Consider the following 25,167-nt stretch of genomic DNA (forward strand, 5'->3'; position numbering starts at 1 on the left):
CGTGGCGACTACAAGCAATCCAAGGATAACTGATCGATGACTCAAAAATGATTAGCTCAAGTGTCTCATACACATACATCTCAACTTCACACAAGAAGATTGATGAACAAATACAAACATTTCATAGAGCATACGATCACATTACCATGGTTGGGCTTATAAAGATCGAGACCAAAAAGATCAACATGCCATCACATCTCATAACCCTCGAGCCTCTGGTAACAACCTAGGACTGGTCAACACTAGTCAACCCAAAAACCCAAAACAAGAAGCATATAGAATACACGATGCGGACACATGTTTTGGTTTACTAAAATCTCATAGTTGAATAATGTGTGGAGTTTCATTTTCCATTATTCAAGTATACTTGAAGTGTATAAAGTTAATCATCAATATCTAAAAATACTAAATAATCATCAATATGCCTACATGAAATATAGAGTGCCAAATGATCCCATTATGTAACGAACTGAATCAGAAACAATCGTATTAATTTAAAATCCATTATAGTATTTTATAATCAATTAAATTTAATTAATTCTACAATAAAATCAATCAATAATTTTATCACTATATTATTGATTGAATGAATATCAGTCACTCAATAATTAACAATAACTTCATAAATTAAAATTCAACTTCTTTAATCATCAGAAAACCAAATACCTATCTTTATTAACTCAATCCTCAAAATAATCATTAGGCAAGTATTATCTAGTCGTCTCATTCAAATGATTAGATAATATCGATCCTAGACAATATCATAAAATTTCCACAATTCTCATGTAACTATATACATCATCAATTTAATTAAACTAATTTTAATTAACTGTAGTTCATCAAAGTCCAAATACTTATCCTACTACCTTAACAATTATTAGTCGCGATTAATTAGTAAAATTACCTTTTAATTTTATAACGAAACTTCATTATCAATTATTTTTGAAATAATAATAAAGAATCATAGAGGTCTTATCAAGGAAAATTATGGATTCAATATTAAGTTCATTTACCATAATAGGTAAACAATTTGTCAAAATAACTTCTTTAACCCTCGTTTACATTTCATTTACTTAAATTGTCCAATCACTAATTATGCTTCTTCTATTATTGACTAATCTTAAACTAAATTAAATTTTATTAGATTAGTTGGTAAAACTAATGCTTAACCATAGGGTCCCATTTTCCTAGGTGGCAACACAATTTTTATCCGATGTAATTTAACTCTTTCTTATTTTCTAGATGACTTTAGAGTAGCAATTAAAAAAAGGATGGCTCACCAATCAACTTTTCTAAGTAATAATTTTGATTAACTTTGTATCAATGTTACCAATCTTATTAATTAATAATTATTTCATAATTATTAATTAATGTTTCAACAACAATTAACAATTTCTTAGTATACATATTAGTATCTTCAATTAAACCCCTTTCGAAGGAATATTATAGAGCTTATTGTTTATGTACTACATAATAATTATAAAATTATTATTAGTAATCCATTTTTCTAACCATTTTAGGTTGAGGGATCTCTAATGAGTTTCATCCCAACAAATATATGACTTTTTTTGGATTGATTGGATATTATGAATGTCTGTAATAATACAGTTGTCATTTTGATCCGAAAATTGGATATTCTTGTTGGTGTTAACCGATGACTGTAGAAGAAGTCAATGTACCCCATTATTGGTGTTGGCGATCTCATACAAATTGATATGCATAGGTGTCAAATAGAATGTGTGACCCATAGAAAAGTTGAAGTTTACTGGCAAACACTATGGAATCCATGATTGAGATAATATAAGGAAGCAACGATAATTCGAAGCTCCCTCTCATGCCACAACTAACATGTAATCTGTGGTAATGGATGATCAAAATTTCTATTGGGAATACAGTTACCACGAATAGTATTCCAAACCTAATTATGTAAGCTAGGTGATCAATGATCACTGCCCTTTGTAAGAGGACTGAACGCATTTGCATCATATTTTGTCTGTGTGAATGTGATGTCCTTTATTAATGACTCACAACTCTGTTATGCGAGAAATCTCGCACTTTCCTACAGCTTGAAATAAGAACCATATATTTCATCAAAACCATGTTTAATGTTTACATGACAAACAATGTTTATATGTTTTAACAAGCAGTATAACCTACCTGCGATTTATTATCAGCGGGCCCACTATACGTTCATGGTAGCTTGAGAGGCAAAGCTATGGCTTTTTATGTTACAACCCATATGACTGGATTGATGACAATCCAAATGATTATTAATTTTTATAAAATCCAACCAAACCTCAAAACCTTATAACTTCGTTTTCACAAAATGTGAGCAATTTTTACATCACATGGCAAGCATTCCACACCGCATGGCAGTTTCATAGACGTCATCCTCCACATCGTGGTTACTCTGTGAACTGCAAAGTTTGGAATAGACTAGAGAGATAATATCTTCAACTATCACTGAATCCCTCCTAAAAGTAGTAAACAATTTCTTATTTTTTTTAATAAAGTGAAAGGCTAATGTATAAATGATCTTCATATCCCGCCTGCGGCTTGATTAGTTCAGGCATTGTTTACAACAGTCGCCCGTGCTTAAGGGAGAAGATGATTCAGTGGTTAGAATAGATGAGACATCCTACAAATGGTTATGTTAATTTCAGCATAGTGATGGTTGAGGGTACTATGAATTAAACATATATAGATTGGATCAAGACGTTTAACTATTCTACATTACTACAACAAGCATTGATTTATGACAACATATTTCATGCATAGATTTATTCAAATGGTATCAACGAATGATGACCTATTTTTCATTACTTGCACATAGATTCAATACTGAATATTAATAACACTATCACGTTCTTCCAGTTGATAAGATTACATGAATTAAACAAAAATCTGAGCAAGAATTGGCTTGCCTGGGCAATAATTTGATGCTGATTCGCTTGGCTTGAAGTTGCAATTGTGACAGATCAGCTACAACAATCCTTCCTTTGGATTCTAATGTTAATCCACTACACTGGAGGAATCCGTAGAAAACCTCTTCCCTCTCCAACATTCACCGTCCCTCCAAAAACTGCTTGTAGAACCATATGTTCTTCTCGAATGCATATAAGCTTGGAAGCTTGTAGTTTCCATTCAGCTTCTACTTCCGCTTGTCCAAACACACTAGGAGAGCCTCTATTTAAAGGCCTCTATGATGCATCTAGAGTGTCTCTAGAAACAACTAGAAGATAAGCATGACAACCAAGCATGAGCCTTCTCCAACCTTCTAGATAAGTCTTAAGGTTGTAGACACCATGTGCTCAAATAAAATGCTAACTTCTAAGCGTAGACAACTAGTGCATTCTTAGAGTGCAAACTCCAGTGTTGTCTATAAGACAATTTCCGAGAATTTGCCAACTCCTATGTGAGAAAATATTAAAATAATACACATTAATAATTAATTTACTCTTCCCAATTTTATTTATTTATTTATTAAATCTCATGCACTAACTTTTAATAATTCCACTTTTCAATCTTAATATATTTATATTTTAAGCACATGAAATTTAGAATCTTTTATTAATTTAAATATATCTTCCACTTTTTAAATTTCATTTTCCAAAACTTAATTGCTAAAATATTTATTAGCTTTAATAATAATATTATTTAGTCATTTATTTAAAAATGAGCTCCAATAAATATTGTCACATTCCAAATTTAATATTATAGCTTTTATTTTCAAATTTAATTATTTTATTTAATTAATTTCCCAATTAATTAAATTAAATAAATATTAAAATATCATATTAATTTTCCATTTAATTAAACCATTAATTAAATCTTTTAATTAGGCTTAATTAATAGAAAATACTTCAAAGACTCATAAGGTAGAAATACGAAAATCCATCATAACCAAAATACATACAAAATCAAACCAAAGGTTTAAATCTCGAATTACGTCATCCAACATATTCAGAGGGTACTCAACTCAGATACTTGTCCTAATTTTCCAATTAGAACAAATGGCTTAAAAGGGTTGGGATTTGGACTTGAGAATTTATCTCCCCTCTCTTATCATTGAGATAATGTGATAGGGTACGCTCATCCAGATAATTTAGGGAAGTCGATACTCGGTACCTGCAACCTGTATAAAAATCACGCATGTACAAGCACAATATATACTAAGCTAAACAGGCAATGGTAGGAAGTGGTGCATCGTGTAGTTCTCGACTAGCAGGTGACTACGACTCCCTTCCTTAACCACATCAGACACGCCATACAAAGTAAACACACAAAGCAAACATGCACACCATACACATGCAAGTATGGGGTAAGTATAATAAAACACATATGATAATAAATCGTCTAACTAATCATCCTTAGTAACTGAAAGCAATGTAGTAATCATCATGCATACATGAAATGCAAAATCTAAGTAATCTCATCACATAATAAACTAAATCCATAGCATAATATCTGATAATCTCAAAAGATTGCTGCTAACCAACAACATGAAACTAGCTCTAAAAGAGTTCAGCAACGATAACAAAATGTGAACTAGGGGCAAGCACTACACTAAGTAAAAGGGAGTCAATCTTATCAATGGATGAAGGTATATCAGTTTATTTTATGAGCATGCACTTGATTTGGAGCTGTATTTTTGTTGTTGATTTAATTGTAGATATTGGGCTTGTGGTTTGGATACTTGAGGATTTACAATAGCTTACATATTGACATACGCAAAGATAGCTAAAAAGTTTCCTAAATTTTTAAAGTCAAGGATATGATGCAATTTCTCTTGGACAAGAAGAAAAAGAGAAAGGGGGAATTAGATAATATTTTATAAGGTGATAGGTATACTATTATTATACTGGATGAGAGTATTAGAGAATATGATATTGTTTCTACATGTATGAAGAAAACATCCATTTTCCATAGATGGCCAAGTTGGATAGAAATAGAAAATAGGCGAGTTAGAGAAAGAGAGAATTGTGTTACCATCAATGAGAAATATAGAAATAGTTGGAAATGTTGTCATAAATATCATAGGTGAGAAGACATATTAAAATTGATTTCAAGTATATGAGATATTTTTATAATATTGTCATTTATAATCAAATTAATGTCAAAAGATAAAGAAAATTTTAATGGCCAAGTGCTTCACCCCCATAATCAAGTTGTTGATAGTTTGGCTAAAGAATGAAGTTTGAAAATTGGCAAGTCATGAAAGGTTTATGTCACAAGTCATGACTCATGAGATTCAATGAAAGAGTAGACATTATGGAAAATTGTAGATAGTATCTCATTGCAAGTATATGATACTATTTTATGAAGATGATGACATGGGACAAGATCCTTCGAATTCATAGTTACCCTAGTATAGGTGAAATAAGAAATCCTAATATGAGGTACAAATTTGAGAGCACTAATTATGAACTAGAAATAAGAAAGATAAAGGGAAAAAAGGTTAATAAAAGTCAAGAGAAATTCATTAATAATGCTACCAATTATCTATTAAATAAATAGAAAAATTTGAGAAGCCAAAGAAAAAGTGTGCAAAATTCTAGAGAAGTTTCTAGAGGATGATAAAGAAGATGTTCATATACAATGAATCAAGTTGAATCTAACCATAAACCCTAAGATCTATATTGGAGGTAGAAAATAGTAAAGCCCATATTTCCTATTTAAGGTGATACATAACCAAACATTTGGTGCCTAGTCCAGCCCCAACCAATGTGTGTGCAATTTTTTATGTGAAGGAAGTCATACAGAGCAAGGTTTATTACATACACACAAGTGAGTGGATGTGAAGCTAAAAGAGAAAGCTTGTAGATATGATATTGTTGTTGATAAGTGAATTTGAGCAGAAGGCTAAAAGTGCTAATGAGAAGAGTGGACTAATTTCTTGAAGGGTGTCCAAGCATATCAAGATCAGATATGCCAATGAAAGGCTTATTAGTGAACCAACATAAGGATTGAATATAGATATGAACTAGAGAAAGTGAGTTGTAATCAAATAGATCAAAACCTACTATTTTCTTTCTTATCATTATAAATAGTTTGTATTGAAATCCTCTTAACAAAGGTTGACCTAACAATCATTTGAAGACTTAGCTGTCTGTGTAAATCCTTTAACTAGATGGCATTCTAAATGGAATGATCAAGGTCCTCTTACATGGCCACTCCTAACAAGGTGATTAAATCCTCTAATCAAGTCACATTTAATAGTGTGTATTGAAACCTTTAACAGGGTTGGCTCCTAATAGACTTCACTTTGAAAGAGTGAAAAAGAGTGACATGTTGCTGGTGGTTTTTCCCAAATTGGGTTTCCATGTAAAATCCTAGTGTCAAACCATGATGAATGTCTTATGAATGTTTTACATGTGATTACATTTTCATTATGCAATCCAAGTTAAGTTTATGATAGTTTTACAGTAGTGACTAAGCAACAACATGATATGTAGGATAAGTAGAATAGTGATGTGTTTAATATTTAAATGTTCAAGTGATACATATAAACCTTGAGTAACTAATTTACCCCCTTGCTCTCTACTATTCTAAACATTTCTAATAGGGGTGAATCATTTATGTAATCAAAACAACTTTTGTTATCCTTATTGAATATGAAACATGTAATCAACAAGTGCAATAACCATATAAAATAACACTACATTTCTTAACTAGAGAAACCCTTGATCAGAGGAAAAACCCCAGTGGGGATGGTACCCGCAAAATAATGTACTAATATATAAGTTCCTTGTAAGAGGATGGAATATATGAGGAGAAAGTGAAATAAATTCAATACATATCAATCCCTATTAGGATAATTTGGATCTCTATGAGGAGATTCCAACCATGTTAGGAATTGTGCCAACCCTATTAGGAGTTGCGAAAGGTAGAAGAACCCATTATCCAAATAGATTTAGGGGAAAAACCATCAAACTCACTATCTAACTGGCCTTTCTATTATTCCTTTTAGAACAATACCAAATGATCAATAGTCCACTATAGTTTTTTACCAAATCTAATCTCTTCAATCAATCAATGTGATGAAGGATGCTCCCCTTAATACCATAAATGCATAACAAAAATAAAGAAACAATAGCAAATTGGGAGAACAAAATATGGGCCTCTTATTATCACTGCAAATTCAAAATTACATAATTAAGAATTACAATATGCTAACCCATAGGGGCACCTTGTAGTAATCAACAAGACAAAGTTGTGAACTATCATCCAGAGATGTCCTAGACAATGTTTGAGCATTTCTTAAATAGGTAATTTTATCCTACCCGTGAAGGTTCTAGACACTCAAAATTAATACCTAGGGGCCAAAATACCGTAAAAATACATATAGAGTTGGGAAAATACATTTTTGACATTTTTTGGAAGGATATAACTCTCAAACTATTGCTCTGATTGGCTATTATAACCAATTTTTGGAATCCTTAGCTTCTAATCGATAGGCTTAGATCTGTGCAAGAGCCCATCCATCAGTTTTTTGGGCCTTAAATAGGAACATTTAGGCCTTAAATGGCAAGCTCAAAGTCTTTATACCAAAATATAAATAAAAAATTTACAATAAATCCATGAATACTCATGATATGGTACCGAGCCTCAACTTGTAGGGTAATATATTTGAGATGAACATCCCTCTCTAAAATTAGGACTTTGAGCTTGTATGACTAGCTTATTAAGTAGTAAGCCTCCATAGACAACAATCTGCATTAAGAAAACCCTTATTCAAACAAGTGAAATGAAATATTTTTGGTTGATGCAAGATTTCTCTTACACCTAGGATGCTCTTGCATTAGACACCCGAGGTAATTTGAGAAGTGACCCTATCACATCTTAGGTGTTCAAAGGAAAATCAAGACATTTAACCTCCTCTTTTGCTAGCCATGATGAATCTTCTACTAGCCCCCCTTTCCATTTGATGGGTTATTCTTTATAAGGTATGTTCCTTGTACATTTGGTAACATGACTATCCAATATCTCCTCAATCTCTTTTGCAGCCAAACTAGCTACTAGAATACTCCACTACACTTTTACAACTTATTCTCCATCACCTCCTTCATAATAATTAGTCAATTATAAAATGTTAAATACTAGTAAAATATTGAGTTCAATAGGCAACTCCACTTTATAGGCATTTCTAGAATAATGCCTTTTCACTATCCTGTATGGTCCAAACTTCTTCATTTTCAACTTATTACATGTACCCACTAGAAAATGATTCTTTCTCAAATGAGCCATTACTTCCTCTCTAATCTAAAATTTGTTATATCTTATTTTCAAATCTTCCTTAGCCTTCTACCTTGTATACATCTTGATAATGTGTTTCCTCATCTCTTCATGGATATTTTTCAAATGTTCAGCCAATTCTTCTACTTTAGCACTACTTATCTCTCCTTTATATAGCTACCTCAATTCAAAATAATTTCTAGGGCTGCTCCCATATACAATCTAGAATGGTGATTTACTATACCCCCATTGATAGAATTATTATATGAAAACTCTTCTTGTGGTAAAATCAAATCTCAACCTTTTTCTTTATCTCCAACCAAACATCTTAGCAAATTTCCCAAACTCCTATTCACAAATTTGGTTTGTCCATCAGTTTGTGGATGATGTGATGAACTGAAATTCAAATCTATCTTCAATTTCTTCCATGATGTATGCTATAAATAACTAAAAAAATTGGTATCTTGATCTGAAACTATACTCTTTGGAAAACTATGTAGTCTCACCTCTTCTCTAAAAAATGACTCTACCACATGAACAACATCAATAGTTTTCTTGCAAGGAATGAAATGTGCATTCTTTGAAAACTTGTCAAACACCACAAAAATAGAATTATGTCCATGTTGAGTCCTTGGTACTCCAAGAATTAAATCCATATGACATTCTCCCATGATTTCTCTGGTATAGGTAATGGCTGATACAACCCTGTATTTTGCTTCACTCCTTTCACCATCTAACATACTCTGAAACTCTGCACAAACTTCTTCACATCTTACTACAACTATGGCTAGTACTAATTCTCAACAACCAAAGCAATGGTCTTATCTCTCCCAAAGTGTCCAACCAATCCTCAAATATGTTTCTCCTTGACAAGATTATCCCTTATTGAACTTCTTAGAATGCATAATTGGCTTTATTTGAATAACATACCATCTTGGATTATGTATTCAAACTAGTTCATCCTATCAAGAGTAATAGGCTTTGTACAATAATTCCATGCTTCACCAAAATCAAGATCCTTTGGATACAAATTACTGAGTTCCTTGAAACCAACCACCTCAATTTTCAATTCTATTAGCAAAAATTATCTTCTACTAAGAGCATCTACAACTCTTTTAGACTTCCCACTCCTATGTTTCAAAATAAATGTATAACTTTGCAAAAATTTAACCCACTTTAAATTCCTTTAGTTTAATTCTCCTTGACTATTCAAATATTATAAAGCTTCATGATCAGTATATAAAAAAAACTCCTTAGGAAGAAGATAATGTCTCAAATTATTTAATGGCTAAATTATAGCATAAAATTTGTGATCATAAAAATAATACTTTCTTTTGGCATCATTCAACTTCTCACTGAAATAAGAAATAGGTCTACCTTCTTGGCTCAAAATAGCCCCTATTATAGTACCACTAACATCACAATCTACTTGAAACACCTTGCTAAAATCTAGAAGTGATAAAATGAGCTGGTTTGTAACTTTATGTTTCAACAGATTAAAGCTTTTATCTATTCCTACAGTGCATTTAAATTCTTTCCTATCCCCTCGCATTGTTTTAGTCAAGGGTCCACAAATACTGCTAAAACCTCTTATGAATTTTCTATAAAAACTAGCCAGTTCATGAAAATATATTTAGGTCTATAACACTTTTTGGAGTAGGTAATTCAAGGATAACAGTCACTTGCTCTAGGTGAACTTTTAGACCTTTTAGTGAAACTTAAATCCCAGGTACACTAGCTCATTCTTCACAAAACGACACCTTTTCAGTTTATCGACAAATTTTCTTCCCTCAAAACTAATCAAACATATTTCAAATAAGAATCAAATTCTCCTCTAGTGTCTTGATAAATATCAAAATATCATCTAGGTAAATAATGGAAAACTTACCCAGAAACTCCTTCAGTAACTCATTCATGAGCCACCTGAAAGTGCTCAGTGCATTGGTTAGACCAAAAGGCATAACTAACCACTCATATAATCCTTCCTTTTCTTGAAGGTATTCTTCCACTTGTCTCCTTCTCTAATGAAAATATGATGGTATCCACTCTTCAAATCCATCTTTGTGAAATACACAACTTCACTCAAATAGTCCATAATATCATCCATCCTTGGCAATGGAAATCTATACTTAATTGTGATCTTGTTGATAGCCCATGAATCTGTTCACATCGTCCATTTTGCATTCTTCATTGATGCTAACATTTTTGGTACAACACATGGACTCAAAATCCTTTGAATCAATTCCTTTTGCAATAACTCGTGCACTTGTCTATTCAACTCTTCACTTTTTACTGGTGTCATTTTGTGCACTGCATTGTTTGGAAAACTAGGTCTTGAAATCAAATCCATCTGGTGATTGATCTATCTCACTAGGAGTAATCCATCAAGTACATTATTTGACACAATATTAGGAAACTCTTCAAACAAATCTACAGGTGCCTTTTCTACTTCTTCTTTACCATCTTTTGGGATTACAAAAAAATACATATTCTCATGCTTCATACCTTTGAGAAACTCCTTTCCATAAAAAAAATATTTTAGTAGCACTACATACCTTTTCTTCTTTCTCCTTCAATGGCTTCAACTTATGGTTTTGTCCATCCTTTGTCAGAGTGTATGTATTTTGTCACCCATCATGAACAACATGCCTGCGGAACTGCCATGGCCCACCAAGCAACATATGGCATAGGTCCATTGGTATGATATCACATTACACATCATCTTGGTGGTTTCCAATCTTAAACTTCACTAAGAATTTTTCATTGACCATGACCTTGTGGTCATCTTACACCTGGGCAATACAATACAGACACGAGTGTTGTTGCCTCTTCCACTTCAACTTTATGACCATGTTTTTTTGATACCAAATTTTTAATACTTCCACTGTCAATGATCACATCACAACACTTATCTTCACATTTTTACCTCGTGTGAAACAAACTCATCCTTTGATCAGGTTCATTCCTACCACTTAGCAAGACTCTTCGATTAACTAGGACTTCTCCTCTTTCAACATCTTCAAAATGGGGTAATTTGACATCTTTGTCAACATTTGCAACTCTGGCCTATCCTTTTTCTCTTTGATCTGTGCTTCATTGGCATTTGGAACATTCAAATTCTCTATGAACTTTTTCTTCACAATGAATTTTTTTTCCATGGAAAGCCCCTCTTCCAAATCCTTGTTGTCTTTCTCTTCCTCTTTGATCTATTTTTTTCTAATCATGGAAACAACTAAAATTTTTTCCTTTCTGGTTCTGATTGCTGCTACTCACCTCATCCTTATTCATTTGAACATCATTTTTTCCTCCATAAGACCTTCTATCAGATCTTCCACCGTAACCTCTTCCACTATTCTTGCTATCAAAATTTTTTCTTAGCTTCTCCTCAACTCTTAGGGAAAACTGGTATGGTTCATCAATACTGGTCATTCAAACTAGACATAGCTCATTGTAAATGCTTAGCCTTAACCCATTAAGATAATGTGAAACTTTCTCCTTGTCACCTTCAACATGTCTAATTCTGTTGAGAACTTGGTAGAATTCCTCTTTATCACCTTGAATAGATCTTCTCGCCTGCTTTAACCCTTATATTTTCTTTAGAAAATCAAGGCCATAGTCTACGAGAATGAATTGTCACTTCATTTTATCTACCATTCAATCCCATCTATTAATTTTTTCCTTCCCTCTTCTATTTTGTTCCAACTAGATCTCTTGCCACTAGATCTTTGCGTGATACTTTATTTTGGCCTTTACAAACTTGACCTATCTGGATCTTAAATATCTTCATATTCAAAGTACTCTTCCAATTCATTGATCCAATCGATTAATTCCTTCGAGTTAAGATTTCTTGAAAAAGTGGGAACATCAAATTTAGGTCTTTTCCAATCTTGGAAATAGATTTTAAAATATTTTCCTCCTCTCGGTTCAAAACTTCATCTTCTACTACTTGATCATCTCTTCCATCTTCTCTCTCATCTTCACTTTCGTCACCCCCTATGACCAAATTCATTCCTTTGTGCATTGGTTCTTACAATACTTGCATTTGCCTCTAGAGGGCTCTAAAACCCTTAGATGTAACACTTATGACTCTTCTACTATTCTCTCTTTATGGAGGAATCTTCATGCTTCCACTGAAACCCTAGTGCAAAACTACCTCACAATTGGTGATCTATCTACATACTTAGCCCAAATTATGGTCCTGGTGCAAACTACCTCATAGTAAGTGATCAATGTTAATCTTAATTTGGTTTTTAGATATGAGTGACAATATAATTAAGTCATTTACTTAGTTCATTATGAACAAGTAATACATGTTGAGCATAAGTTGTTGGATAGTGTACGCTGAGCAATAGATATTTAGTATGAGCTAAGTAACTAGTAAGTGCTGAGTCACTCAAGTGACAATCAAATAATATGTGTTGATCTATATAGATATCAAGTGATCAGTAGATGTTGAGTCATTCAGAGGCTGAGTTATAGCATTGAAGTTGCAGTTGATGCTGAGCATCAGGGACTTCAAGTGCCAAGTTACACAGTTTTGACATAGATGTTTGTAATTACACAAAATTCTATGTAAACCATTTTTGGGTTAGCTTAAGAATTATTTTATGATCTCTGATGATAAGGATGAATATTAATTGTAAATCCCTATGCATTACATGCATCCAATTAGAAAAAAAGGGAAGGTTTAAGTGGCAAAATGGGAAAATCACTATTGTTGATTCATACCTAACCCTAAGTCACATAGGTATTCTTAAGGACGACAAGCACTAAATTTTTTAGTAATGCTTAAGGAGAATTAAAGAGAGTTGGCATGTGCAAATAGAGAATTCATGGTGATTAAGGTGTTATGATATGATTTACCTTAAAAAATTAGTTAAAGGAGAATAGGGGAAAGGAATCAAAGGACATCAGAGAGACATTTGATCTTAGAGGATCAAGTACACATCAGTATAGAGGTGATGTGATTTCAAGAAACAAAGTGATAACTGAAGGATAATTGTTGAGACATTCTAATAGGTGAATCAGTTAAATCTCTTAATAGACTAGTCCTAACATGATGTTGTAAATTCTTTAACTAGGTGCTTACTTCATTGTAAGTTAAAGTCCTTTTACCAGGCACACTTTTAGCTGAGTGTTGAAATCCTTTAATAGGGTAAGATCTAAGAATCTTGTATGCCTTTAATAGGGTAGACCTTTCATAGGGTATATCATGTTTCATGATCAATTATTGTAACCTTCATTGGATACATTTCATTACTATAGTAGTGAAGATTTGTGGGTGTAATCCCTGCCCCAATTTTAACTTCTCCTTGGAGGGTTTTTGGGTAACCAAATATCTTGTGTCATACATCTGTTGAATATTTTTCTTTCATGTTATGGATGGATATGTTTAATTTGGTATTTTAGTTTATATGCATAGATTATGAGATGGATGTGTGGTGAATAGTTTTTGAGGTTGAAAGTTTTAAGTTTTGATTCACTGCCCCCCTTCTGAGTTTACTTCCCTACTATATTTCCAACAATTGGTATCATATCTTAGTTCTTTGGAAAGTAAATCTTTGCAACGTTGAGGAAGGATCATGGAAATGGAGGTCTAAAAGTTGGGAAAGACTATTGAGAACTAGAAGATTGAAATACAACTTTCCCTACATCAACTGAAAGAAGTAAGGGATGAATTAAAATGATCATTGAAAAGAAGGAAGGAAATAGCTATTAAAGAGAATCACACACAATACCAAGAGATTAACACTGCTAATTTGTTTGTAGATGGAAAAACCAATGAATTTGATGTAGCAATTATAGATTTGATGGAAAAGACTAGAACCCTATAAACTAAAGAGATCAAAAATCTCAAGAGAGAACAAGAAGTCCAATCGATATTGCTATGTGAAGTGTACAAGAAAAAAAAGAAAGCTAAAGAAGACAAAAGGATTTTGAAAAATAGACTTGAAGAGAAAACATCAGAGGCAAGTAGGATTACTAACATGCAATTGGAAACTTTGGGTCACGTGATGATTGCAAATCATGAACTACATGTAAAGGATATTGAGATGACAACACTGAAGTTGTAGAATGAACAACTAAGAAATGATCTAAAAAGAGAAAAAGGAGTTTGCTGACAGTTTCAAAAAATCTAGTGAAGCCATCTAATACTTTGAATAATTGATGAGATCCCCTTGATCCAAAAGTGATACTTATGGATTGGGTTACACTAGTATTGAAGAAGGAGAATCATCCAAAAGTGGTGAAGAAAGATGTAACAAAGGTAAGAAATCCAAACATACTTGCCATTATTGTTGTAAGGTAGGTCATACTACTAATGTTTGTAGGAGCAATACTGCAAATCAAAATCCTAAGAAAAAATTCATGGGTCATTGCTGCAAATGTAATAAGCTAGGACATTAGACACATGAATGCATAACCAAGACCATAAGCACACAAAGATTTGAAGTATACTACTATAAATATCAGCAGTATGGACATAGAGCATATGAGTGCAGATCCAAGCCTAAATGGTCATCAAACAAATAGAAAAAAGATAAAACACAATGACTACTCTTATAATTGGAATTATAATACTAGGTATAGTTGTCACTATTTTCAAGAATATGGACATGTTGCTAAAAATTGCATAAGAACACATTTTAGAAGTGACTACAAAAGATGGTTGAGTCAAACCACATGTTTTAGTTGTTTGAAGACTGATCGCATAATCAAGATTTTTTCAACAAGGTAAAAGGCACCAAGCAGTGAGTTCAAAAAAGGAAAAGGAAAGGCCGATGTTGAGAATTTCATAGATGAGATGAATAAGACATGGAAGAGAAAGGACGATTGCAGCACAAGTAGTTCAAATGGGATCACTTCACCCAATGGGTCAAGTGATCACACCTCTTCCAATTAAGAAATCACACCTCTTCCAATTAAGAAATCAAGAGGTATGTTGGGACTAATATTTAAAAGACATAATATACATTACTTTCAAGGAATTAGTTTTGAATAGATTATATTTTCATGAAGAAAGATGCAAGGTGCTATTAAAAATTTAGAAGAAATCTTAAAGTTTTGTCATTTTTCATGTTACTAACGAGCATGAAAAGTTTCACTAGGGTTACCAAGTGAAATGTTAGTTGATGTTGAGCTATCACAAAGTGATAGTGTTGACCAAGATTGTAGTTTTTTCCAAGAAAAGAGGAAACTTCATGGAAGCCAAGTGAGTCAAAATCTTTATTGAAGCTAAGCTTATAGTTTTGTAAGCACTAAGCATTGATTGCAAGGTTTTAAGGTCTATATGATAAATTTCTAGTCATTTCACATCATTCAAATTTTAAGGAGAGCATGAAGAGTGAAAAAAAAATTTAAAGAGATCATACCATGTGGTGCAAAGGAACCTAAATTTTAAGAGAACAAAGAGGTTTAGAGTCATTAAGTCATATGTTGAATTAATGTGATCTATTTATTATATATTTGAGTCTTTTGAGTCAAGATATAAAGGCTAGAGAAGCCATTTTTAATAATTTGTTAAAATTGAAAGAGGAGGTCTTAGTATGATAAATATTGTCAAAAAAATTATTAAATAGGTGAATGGATCTATTTGTATCCATATAAATTCATTTGAGTCATAATTTTGGTCTAGGTTGGGTTTATATGAAAGTTGTAAGGAGATGGTTTAAATGGTGGTTTGGAAGTTATAACCAACCAAAAAATCTATAAAAATGGATGTATGCTTGAACCAAAGTATTAGTGAAAGAAAGAGATGCATTTTGAAAGAAATTTGGTAATATTCTGAGTTGTTATTTTGATTGGGTTTTCAGTTTTAGTGTTGGTTCCAGGTATTGTACGTCCATGTAAAGCTTGGAAACCATGTAAATTTTGAATATTTGGATAGATTAGTGAATAAAATTTATTTTTTCTTTGGTTTGGATTTATTTAATATATAAATGAAGAAGTTATGCAAGTTTTGGCAAAACTTGTAAATTACAGTTTTGAGGATGCCCAACTACAGTCAGATTGAAATGTTTGGAATGATCACATTTAAATGAACTAGGAACTCTATTTATATTCATTGGAATTATATGTGAACCAAGGTTTATTTACAATTGTTTTGAGTTATTTTCATTCATATTTGTGTACATTATGTTCATTTTAATGAAGATTGATTTTTATGGATCTCCATTGAAGTTGCAAGACACAATTGGTCCTCATGGAATGGATTACGTATTGTAAGAATTAATGGCTTATAGATTTAGAAACAAGACTCATATAATTTTGAGTGGAAATTGACTTTATGTTATTTGGAATCATTTTGAGAAAGCTATTTGATTCCCTATGTTGGGTTAATGCTTTTGCTTCTGATTTATGACAGAAAATATGGGTCATGGTTCAGAGCACATAATTTGTAATATGTTTATTGGAATGGTCTCAAATTTAGATAAATTTTATAATTACTAATTTGGAACAATTCCTCCAAATGGTTTAGAAAGAAATTTTAAATATTGAAAGTTATGAATGATGGAATCAGATATAGAAATCAGGATATGCAAATGAAGAAGAATTGATGTTTTTGTGTTGGAAAATGCTTTGTTTTTCCTTATGAGATGCCTCTAATTAATGGAATTGTCTAATGGATTTTGAAGGGATAAGCATGTATCCCATTGATTAGTTAATTTGTAGATTCACTGCATCACAATGTTTGCAAGCCAAATTTAATAGTCACTCAACACCATTACAATAGATTTGTAAAGGTATTTATCATGTGTCAAGCTACGTAGCTTGAATTTTCACAAACCCTAGTTTAAAAATGGTGTCAATTTATTTAGATCCTAAGGTCAAAGAGGGAAAATAAGTTTTGAATGTGCAATCGATAAGCAATGAGATTAAACAACCAAACGCTATAGCCATTCCTGATATTGCTTACAAGTAAGATCCATTTGGTGCATTGTCGATGATACCACCTTGGGTTTTGATGATTCAAGACATAATATGTTGCTACACATGCAAGGTGGGTAGCATAGGAGACATGGAGATTAGGGAAACTTATGGAAATTATGTGAAAATGGAGTATTGAAGGATGAATTCAAAATCATAGAATCAAAAGGGTTAACACATGCACTAGATCTCCCCAATTTTTTCAAGACTAAATGGATTAAGATAGTTTTGTGTAGAATTCATGATAATTATATATGGTTGGATAATGGACCAATAAAAATCACAAAGAATATGTACTTAGAGTGACTAGGTATCCAACATTTGACCGACCTAAAACCATGAGGAGTGAATCTAAAGAGGTCACTAAGAAGAATATAAGGGTAGTGTGGAACAAACAAGGAATGAAAATTGACACAATCAAAGATCCCCTAATTTATTTTGTAGTGAGGATAATAGTACATAAATTCTATCAATAAAGAAGGCTCAATATTATACCATGTATTGCTATTGACATGGGCTATAAGATAGTTAAGAAGGATCATACCTATGACCTTGCCGAGTTGTAGATGCAATAGTTGTCAAAAAAATTTGGGAGCAATAAGGAAGACCAAAAGTGCACAATGTAAATTTGGTTCAATTATTGTATGTATAGACTACATCCCCACATTTGGTAAATTTTCATAGAAAAAAAATAGATCTATTGTAGTGCAGATAGGTGCATTTATTGAGAAACTAGGAAATAATTTTGAGTTAGTTATAACTAGCTACTTTGAGGACTTCAAGCAATCAATGAAGGAAAGACTAAGGATACCAATTTAACTATTGGAGAAACATTTCAATGATGTTTTATTTCTAGTTGACACTGATATTACTTATGTTCAAGTTGTAATTCCAAGGGTAAGGTGGCTAAGGTCACTAGGCTATGAAATTAATGTTGATGGAGCCTCTGTAGTAATAAAAACATTACTTGCAGAAGATGTAGATGCTAAGGTTACTAACTTTGGGAACTATGATATGGTAAAATCTAAGATAATGATGGATTTGAAGACTATCAAAATCATAAGGAAAAATAATAAGATTGTGAGGAAACTTAAAGAGAAATTTGGTGAAGGAACCGATGAAGAAGAAGATATACTTTCTCAAGCACAATTGGCCTTAACTCAAGGTCAAGGAGAAGACCAAGTAGAAGAAGTAGAAATGGAAGAAGGTGCTAAGGAAGAAAAATCCATTGAAACACCTAAGAAAAAGAAGAGGAAAGTTAAGACACTAGATGCTAGCAAACCAAGGAAGGTTGCAAAACCTAAGCCTATAGTTCCCTCCACAAGAGCAAGCACAAGGGATACTACCAAGAAGGCTCAAGAAGAAGATAAGAGAAAAGGGAAGAGCGCTAGACCAGCTAGCAAAGAAGAGGATCTTGAGAAAAGAAATAAGGAATAATGCTAATTTATCTCAACTCACATATATTAAATTTGATAAACTTAAAAAAGTTGAGATGAACCACGTAGAGGAGTCAATATATGCCATGATGGCAACATTCAAAAAAATTCCAATTGAAATTACTAACTCTCTACCAAAGGAATTATCTGATAGAGTTGAGAAAAAGTGGCAATATAGTCTAACATAGAAAGACAAATTAGAGAGATTACACTTGCTAGAGTGATGCCAGAATTGGATAGAGAAAAAATTGCCAAGGCATTAAAGAAGAATACTAGAAAATTTGGATTAAAATATAGGGCATTCAACATATTGCAGAATAAGGTTGAAGATGTTATACAAAAGACCACTTTGATTTGGAAATCATTATATGGTTTGACAACACCCAAGGTAATAATGCAAACACCTATTAAGGTAGGTGAGGAAAAATAAGAGAACCAAAAGGTAACTGAGGTAATCAAAGTTGACATTGAGATAGTTACAAAAGAGGAAGGCACTGAAATAAATGAAGATACACAGGCACCAGCTAAGGATGAGCAACAAACAAGACAATGTACTAGATACACTAGTGCCGAGTGCAAGTCCATAACATGAGGTGAATACAAAAAGTGATACTATAATGATAAAGAATATTTTTGATACTATCACTCATAACATCAATCTCCTGATAGAGGAATACTTGAAGAAGATACCAGTAGAATCCACTACCCATGTCAAACTATGTAAAAAACCTATACTAGTGAGTGTTGATGAAATTGAGAAGGTAGACAAAGTATCTGTAGGGGAGGAAGTACATAAACAAGTGAGATCTACAACCCCTCTTCAATTTACATTTGTACAACCTACATTACCTATTGTGTTATATCAAAGGAAGGAGACAACTACTTCCATAGTTAGTGCATTGGTACACAGTACTCAAGTGTCAGTCAATATAAAGGAAAATGAAGATGAGAAGGATGCAATAGTTCGAGAGCATAATGATGAAATAGAAAAGAGTGAAGGAACACAAGTTCCAACATGTCAAGTAGATACTCCTGCACCTATAACACAAGATGAAGGTGCATCTATGAATGTAGAGAAGGAAAAGGATTAGACTGAAGAGCTAGGTATGACTACCAAATCTGAGGAGAAAATTGCAATACAAACACTGGTAACTTTACAAGAATCTACTACTCCTCCTATTCAAGCTCTTCATAGGTCAAGTATAGAAGCTACACCCCTACAATCATCAAGGCCAAGTCCAAGAACATCTAAGCTAGATAAAGTTACATCATTTGTTGATGTGAACTTGGATGAAGTTATGAGTTGCCCAAGTTTTATTTTACAACCATCACTATTGAGCAGATGGGCATACTACATGATGCTCTTGCAAGGAAGAAACAACAAGAACTACACAAACATGAGTAAAGGAAGAAGCAAGCTTTGATAGATATCAAGGAATTTTTTCTTGATGCATTTAGTCTGCTAGGACGAGAAGAAACCAAGCTGATCATAGAGCAATTAACCAACGTTATTGAGAAGGTAAATGATGTAGACCTAGACACAAATGTCAAGTTACTTGAATGGTTTGAAAGGAAGTTTCAAAATAAAGTTGATGAAAATATATCAAGTGCTATTGCACTATCACAGGTTGAGTTAGCAACCAAAATTCACAATGTGAAGAAGGAACTAGAGAACATTTTCTCTTTGTACACCAAATTGGGTAATCCCACACTATTCACACAAGAAATAAGGATCCACATTCTAAATTTGGAGAGTCATTTATAGTTATCTGGTATAACTCTACCAAAATCACCAGCCTAGAGTGAGAAGTATTTTAGGAATATCCTCAACTCTTAAAGTTAGTTTGCAATGTTACATACAAATGAAGCAAATATCAAGGCTAAACTGATCAGCATCTAGTCCATTCTAACTCCACATATGGATATATTGCACAAGAACTAGCCTTTGCTAAAAAACTCATGAAGAAAGATCCAAATCTTTCTACTCATGAAGGCTTAGTTCACCTTGCTACCGATCTGACCATCTGGATCAAGTCATTGGAGGTAGCTTGTAATAATTGGGATGCTACATTGAAAATAATGCTTGAGGTCCACACAAAAATTTTGGACAAAAATACTCTAAGTGTATAACTCTTTCACATAAGTGTCAAAAAGGGGGAGAAACAATATGGGAGAAATAAAGTTGGGAGATACAGGAAGTATGGGGGAGATACTATTTTTAAGGGAGATGACAAAAAAAAAGTACACAGATTATTCAATACAAATCTACTTAGTAGGAGGAACGATTTTGATTTAGATACAAAAGAGCACAATCAACTTAGGGGGAGTTATTGAATTTTGAGGTATGACTATAATTCATAAGTTTTTGCAAAATTTTGAAGTTTTGTATGTATATGGATATTATCTGAGTTATGCATGAAAGGCTAAAGGTTATTCATACATGATTAAGTATTTTTCCACTCATGTCAAAGGGGGAGATTGTTAATCTTAGATTGGTTTTGACATGTGAGTGATAATATACTTAAATCATTTACTTAGTTCATGCTGAACAAGTAGTACATGTCGAGCATATGTTGTCACATAGTATATTTCAAGTGATAGATATTTAGTATGATCCAAGTAACCAATAAGTACCAAGTCACTCAAGTGCCAAGAAAATAGTATGTGCTGAGCTATTCAAATGAAAAGTGATTAGTGGATGTCAATTCATTCAGAGGCTGAGTTACAACATTGAAGTTGTAGTTGATTATGACCATCAAGGACTTCAAGTGCCGAGATATATAGTTTTGACACGAATTTTTGTAATGGCGCTAACTTCTATCTAAACCATTTTTGGGCCTACTTAAGGATTGTTTTACAATCTTTGATGATAAGGATGAATCTTAATTGTGAATCCCTATGCATTACATGCATCCAATTAGAAAAAGGGAAGGTTTAAGTGGTAATATGGTCGAATCACTAATGTTGGTCCATACCTAACCCTAAGTCACCTAGGTCTTCTTAAGGTGGAAAAACCCTAAATGGTTTATGAATACTTAAGGAGAATTGAAGAGAGTTCTCATGTGCAAACAAAGCATTCATGGTGATTAAGGGTTATGATTTGAGTTACATTGTAGAATCAGTTAAAGGAGAACAAAGGAAAGGATTTAGAGGACAACAATGAGACATCAGATCATAAAGGATCAAGTACATATCAGTATAGAGGTGATTTGACATCAAGCAACAAAGTGTTAACCAAAGCATCATTGCTGAGACATTCTAATAGGTGAATCTATTAAATCTCTTAATAAAGTAGTCCTAAGAGGATGTTGTAAATCCTTTAACATGGTGCTTACTTAATCGTAAGTTAAAGTCCTTTTACCATGCACACTTTTAGCAAGGTGTTGAAATCCTTTAACATGGTAATATCTAAGAATCTTGTAAGCCTTTAATAGGGTAGAGCTTTCACATGGTAGATCATGTTTCATGATCAAACATTGTAACCTTCATTAGATGTGTGGTGAATATTTTTTGAGGTTGAAAGTTTTAAGTGTTGATTCAGTACCTGAACCCAAATTTTACTTCCCTATTGTATTTCCAACAATATGTCTACACACTTAGGAACTCTAGCTATGATACCACTTGATGAAGGATGCTCCCCTTAAAACCATAAATCCATAACAAAACAAAGAAACAATAGAAAATTTATAGAACAAAATGTGGGCTTCTTATTATCACTGCAAATATGGAATCATAGAACTCAGAATTACATTATGCTAACCCACATGGGTACCTTCATTATAGTAATATGCAAGACAAAGTTGTGAACTATCACATAGAGTTGTCCTAGAAGATGTATGTGCATTTCTTAAATAGGGAATTTTATGCCTCTTGGGAAGGTTCTAGATAGTCAAACTTAATACCTAGGGTTGAAAGACCCTAAAAATACATATAGAGTAGAGAAAATAAATTTTTGACATTTCTTTTGGAAGTTTTTAGTCGGCCCAACTTTGAAAGGCCATAACTCAAGAACCATTGCTCTGATTGGCTATTATAACCACTTTTTATAATCCTTTGTTTATGATCTACATGCTTGGATATGTGCAAGCACCCCTCTGTTGAGTTTTTAGGCCTCATCCAAGCACATTTAGGCCTTCAATAGTGATCCTAAAGTCTTTGTACCAAAATTGCAAACCAAAAATCCATAATAAATCCATGAATACTCATGATATGGCACTAAGCCTCAATTGGTAGGTTGATATATGTAAGATGAATATCCACCTCTAAAATTAGGACACTTTGAGCTCATATGACTAACTTACTAAGTATTAAGCCTCCATAGACAACAACTTTGCATTAAGACAACCCTTTTTTCAAAAAAATTGAAATGAAATATTTTTGGTTGATGCAAGATTTATCTTACACCTAGGACTCTCTTGCATCACATTGTTCCTCTACTGCACCAAATAATTCTCAGATCTCAATACCAAATCCACAAACTTGCATCACACAAATCCCTTAGATTTCTTACTCGCATATCATTCACTACTATAATTTTCTTTCTTACTTCAATACATATCCTTAAATTCATCTCATCACAAAGAAAAAAATTTTCCTTTATACCATGTCCTCAAATAAGTAGAGTATTTACATGAATGGTACGATATAGATATGCATTGAGAATATATGCAAAAATATTTACTAACTTTGTAGAATAGTATTGGAATAGGAGGGAAATATAAAGAAACTTCAGAAATCCCCATTCAAACCTTTGAATTGACATATGTCCTCCATTTTTCTATCTACCCCTTGGGATCTGTACAACTAATGCTGGTGTGAGAGTGTAGAAGCTACTTTTGGGTCTACTGCTCAATCTCAATTTGTGAATAAAGGATAGACCTCAATAGGGACTATATAAGTAATGAGGCTTTCCCAATTTTCAATTACAATAGGACCTCATAATGATAAAATACTACACATTACATTATATCTTTTCATAATTACATCACTTTTTCAGCCCATAGTCTTCATAAATATTCGCACGTGCAACCTTGGACTTCACACACTCATTGACATCATCATGATGATGTCTTATGCCTCTATCTAAATGCCCTCAACCAGATTCTATCCCTATTAAGAGATATAATTAGATTACTAGAAACCACTTCTCAGGAACTCCATCTATATACTATCTTATGTAAATCTTGAATAACTGTCCTCAACCAGATTCTATCCCTACTAGGAGATATAATTAGATTACTAGAAACCACTTCTTCGGAACTCCATCTATATACTATCTTATGTAAATCTTGAATAATTGCCAGCAGCCTTCAATTCTCTGCATGCACTCTTAACCATGGAATCAAGATACTTTGTAGAACATGTCCTCAATTTCACTTGACCTTATCTTCAATATTTTAATAATATGATCTCAATCTATGTCTGCTACTTTATCAGTCTTCACATAATAACTAGTATGTTGACATCAATGACAAACACTGTGATGAATGCAACATACAATCATAATAAAAAGCTCTTACATGCTTTAAAAATACTAAGATACCCCCCCATAGGAATATCATCAGAATTCATGCTAACATGATCACCTTTGGTAATCACAAAGAAACTTATATATAAATATATTAATTATCCAAGTTAAGGACAAGAAAAATGATTGAGAAATAATTCCAAAAAGAGAAATGACTAAGATCAAATGCATTATAGAAGAAAAAATTATGTAAGACAAAATAGAATACCATAAGAAAAATAAGGAAACACTTGAATAAAATGAATAAAATATTTAGGAATTAGATACCTCTTCTAAAAGATGCAACATTTCATGTAAAGATACACATATAAAAAGAAATCAAATTGTATAAATTTACTTATGATGCAAGTGCTCATAATTTATTATGAAATCTTGTTTAACACCTTTATGGATATAACCAAGGTTTACCTTTATTTTCTCATTCATTGTAATGAGTTTTGATGTAGAAGCATCCCAAGATAGTTGGCAATCTTATATGTTGGTGATGCAAGAATATCAAGCTTGGATTTTTTGGACCCTATATTTTGCATAGTTAGGGTTATGTTTGATGCATATTGGTGGCCTTTTATTATGTGCCCATGTTTATTGGAGTGATCATGTTGGATTTAGAGCCCTTTTGGTGACTATTGGTAACTTGTTCCTTATATTCTAGTAGAGTTGGAGATTATTTCTATGAGCTTTTATCTGAGGGAGTTAGCTTGTGTGATCTTAGATGTGGATCATCAAATGGCATGTGGGCCTATGTTTAAGGCCACATAAAGATATTTTGTCTTATGAGTTAGTTAAGGTTGTAAAATTAGGGGCTTTTCCTAAGTGCTTATTTAATTTAGTATGTTAGGTTGACTTGTGGCTTGAGTCTTTATTTAATATGAGTCTTTATCTAATGTAACTTTCTAGGTCAACCTATGTCTTGGTTTGGTATATGTAGAGGGTCTTGTAATGTCTAGAACCATTGCATCAAGTGGTATCAGAGTGAATTATGATTTGGTTGATTTGTTTCTTTGGGTTTTCCAAGGTCTTGGAAGATTCCTCTAAGAAGAT

The sequence above is a fragment of the Cupressus sempervirens genome, chromosome 3, assembly GCF_028749045.1.
Source record: "Cupressus sempervirens isolate cs-2001-9-10 chromosome 3, ASM2874904v1, whole genome shotgun sequence".
NCBI classification, from domain to species: Eukaryota; Viridiplantae; Streptophyta; class Pinopsida; order Cupressales; family Cupressaceae; genus Cupressus; species Cupressus sempervirens.